Consider the following 3,794-nt stretch of genomic DNA (forward strand, 5'->3'; position numbering starts at 1 on the left):
AAAAGGCGTGAATTTGACTAAGTGCCATCATTTTAGAGTACCAGGCCTCTATAGAAAAGTTTGGTTTTTTGTCTATGTGTCATCATTTTAGAGTACCAGGGCTCTATAGAAAAGTTTGGTAAATTTGACTAAGTGTCTAGGAGCATTTCCCTTTAAGAAGGCCGACCTGCTATGGTTCTCCACCTGGGTACGGAACGCCAAATTAGTCCCTCTCCTCGCTGGAAGTCCAAAAAAAAGGCGTGAATTTGACTAAGTGTCTAGGAGGATGTCCCCTTAAGAAGGCCGACGTGCCTTGGTTCTCTACCTGGGTACGGAACGCCAAATTAGTCCCTCTCCTCGCTGGAAGTCCAAAAAAAAAGGCGTAAATTTGACTAAGTGCCTAGGAGGATGTCCCTTTAAGAAGGCCGACCTGCTATGGTTCTCCACCTGGGTCAGGAAAGCAAAATTGTCCCTCTCCTCGCTGGAAGTCCAAAAAAAAGGCGGAAATTTGACTAAGTGCCTAGGAGGATGTCCCTTTAAGAAGGCCGACCTGCTATGGTTCTCCACCTGGGTACGGAACGCCAAATTAGTCCCTCTCCTCGCTGGAAGTCCAAAAAAAAAGGTGTAAATTTGACTAAGTGTCTAGGAGCATTTCCCTTTAAGAAGGCCGACCTGCTATGGTTCTCCACCTGGGTACGGAACGCCAAATTAGTCCCTCTCCTCGCTGGAAGTCCAAAAAAAAGGCGTGAATTTGACTAAGTGCCTAGGAGGATGTCCCTTTAAGAAGGCCGACGTGCTATGGTTCTCCACCTGGGTACAGAACGCAAATTAGTCCCTCTCCTAGCTGGAAGTCCAAAAAAAAAGGCGTGAATTTGACTAAGTGTCTAGGAGCATTTCCCTTTAAGAAGGCCGACCTGCTATGGTTCTCCACCTGGGTCCGGAAAGCAAAATTAGTCCCTCTCCTCGCTGGAAGTCCAAAAAAAAAAAGGTGTAAATTTGACTAAGTGTCTAGGAGGATGTCCCTTTAAGAAGGCCGACCTGCTATGGTTCTCCACCCGGGTCCGGAACTCAAAATTAGTCCCTCTCCTAGTTGGAAGTCATCAAAAAAAGGCGGAAATTTGATGAGAGGCCTTTTGTGGGCCAGAAAGAGTGGGGAACCCTTGGAGCCCCTATTTTCAGACAGTTTGGCTTATTTCGGTGACGCCGGGGCGTCCATCAGGTCTTCCCGGGGAATGAGAGGCCTTTTGTGGCCATAGGTCAACAAAAGAGTGGGGAATTGGAGCCCTCCGGTGGACTCTCGCCGCAAATGCACCCTGAATTAAAGACATTATTTCCAGTTCTTTTGGGGCCCTATTTTCAGACGCTGTGGAGCCCTCCAGTGGACTCCCGCCTCCAATGCACCCCCATAATTATAGACATCACCCCCCAAATGAAAGACATTATTTCCAGTTCTTTTGGGGCCCTATTTTCAGCCGGTTTGGCGTATTTCCTTGACGCCGGGGAGTCCTACAGGTGTTCCCGGGGAATGAGAGGCCTTTTGTGGGCCAGAAAGAGTGGGGAACCCTTGGAGCCCCTATTTTCAGACAGTTTGGCTTATTTCGGTGACGCCGGGGCGTCCATCAGGTCTTCCCGGGGAATGAGAGGCCTTTTGTGGCCATATGTCAACAAAAGAGTGGGGAAATGGAGCCCTCCGGTGGACTCCCGCTGCAAATGCACCCCCCAAATTAAATACATTAATTCCAGGCCTTTTGGGGCCCTATATTCAGACGGTGTGTAGCCCTCCAGTGGACTCCCGCCTCCAATGCACCCCCCAAATTAAAGACATCACCCCCCCAAATTAAAGGCATCATTTCCAGTTCTTTTGGGGCCCTATTTTCAGACAGTTTGGCGTATTTCCTTGACGCCGGGGAGTCCTACAGGTGTTCCCGGGGAATGAGAGGCCTTTTGTGGGCCAGAAAGAGTGGGGAACCCTTGGAGCCCCTATTTTCAGACAGTTTGCCGTATTTCGGTGACGCCGGGGCGTCCATCAGGTCTTCCCGGGGAATGAGAGGCCTTTTGTGGCCATATGTCAACAAAAGAGTGGGGAAATGGAGCCCTCCGGTGGACTCCCGCTGCAAATGCACCCCCCAAATTAAATACATTAATTCCAGGCCTTTTGGGGCCCTATATTCAGACGGTGTGTAGCCCTCCAGTGGACTCCCGCCTCCAATGCACCCCCCAAATTAAAGACATCACCCCCCAAATTAAAGGCATCATTTCCAGTTCTTTTGGGGCCCTATTTTCCAGACAGTTTGGCGTATTTCCTTGACGCCGGGGAGTCCTACAGGTGTTCCCGGGGAATGAGAGGCCTTTTGTGGGCCAGAAAGAGTGGGGAACACTTGGAGCCCCTATTTTCAGACAGTTTGCCGTATTTCGGTGACGCCGGGGCGTCCATCAGGTCTTCCCGGGGAATGAGAGGCCTTTTGTGGCCATATGTCAACAAAAGAGTGGGGAAATGGAGCCCTCCGGTGGACTCCCGCTGCAAATGCACCCCCCAAATTAAATACATTAATTCCAGGCCTTTTGGGGCCCTATATTCAGACGGTGTGTAGCCCTCCAGTGGACTCCCGCCTCCAATGCAACCCCCAAATTAAAGACATCACCCCCCCAAATTAAAGGCATCATTTCCAGTTCTTTTGGGGCCCTATTTTCAGACAGTTTGGCGTATTTCCTTGACGCCGGGGAGTCCTACAGGTGTTCCCGGGGAATGAGAGGCCTTTTGTGGGCCAGAAAGAGTGGGGAACACTTGGAGCCCCTATTTTCAGACAGTTTGCCGTATTTCGGTGACGCCGGGGCGTCCGTCAGGTCTTCCCGGGGAATGAGAGGCCTTTCGTGGGCCATATTTTCAGACAGATTGGCCTGTTTCAGTGACGCCGAGGCGTCCATCAGGTCTTCCCGGGGAGTGTGAGGCCTTTTGGGGCCCTATTTTCAGACAGAAAAAAAAGAAAAGTAACCCTTACACTACAAAGGACAGCGGGGAAACGCCCCCCCAGCAAAGTCACAGGGGAAGTGGGGTAGACAAGTGGAGAGTGTCTGGGGAAAAGTCCACAAAATGATCAAAAATCACACACAGGTACGAGTGCCACAAGTCCCGCCGCGTCCCACCCGAGTCCGAGGTGCCCCCCACATGCCCAAAACGCACCCAGCAAAGGCGCACTGTGAGTGGGGAAGAAAAGTTGGAAAAGTGGGCAAAAGTCCGGAAAATGACCAAAAACCACACCCAGGTTAGAGCCCCACACGTCCTGCAGTCGCACCCGAGTCCTGGGATGCCCAACATGTCCAAAAAAATCAAAAAAAGCCCAAAAAATCAAAAAAATCCCCGGGCCGTATCTTGGACGCCGGCGTACCGCGTTCGGCCCTCGTGCCGTAGTTTGGCGACCGATTGTAAAAATTTGCCGCGACCGGCTAGTTTTTTTCCTTGGAGTAAATAGAGAGTAGATCCAGCAGAAAATATGCACTATAAACAAAGAGAGGGAGTTTGGAGGGGGGCAAAAACGCCCTCTTGGAACTTTTGCAGCAGCACACATCAAACTAGCGGGGAGAAGGCATGCATAGCAAAAGTCCACGAAATGATCCAAAATCACACCCAGGTTCGAGTCCCACAAGTCCCGCCGCGTTCCACCAGTGTGCCTGACATGTCCACAACGCACCCAGCAAAGGCGCACTGTGAGTGGGCAAGAAAAGTTGGGAAAGTGGGCAAAAGTCCCGAATTTGATCCAAAATCACACCCAGGTTCGAGTCCCACAAGTCCCGCCGCGTTCCACCAGGGTTCCGGG

The sequence above is a fragment of the Nerophis lumbriciformis genome, unplaced genomic scaffold (genome assembly GCF_033978685.3).
Source record: "Nerophis lumbriciformis unplaced genomic scaffold, RoL_Nlum_v2.1 HiC_scaffold_73, whole genome shotgun sequence".
Taxonomy (NCBI): domain Eukaryota; kingdom Metazoa; phylum Chordata; class Actinopteri; order Syngnathiformes; family Syngnathidae; genus Nerophis; species Nerophis lumbriciformis.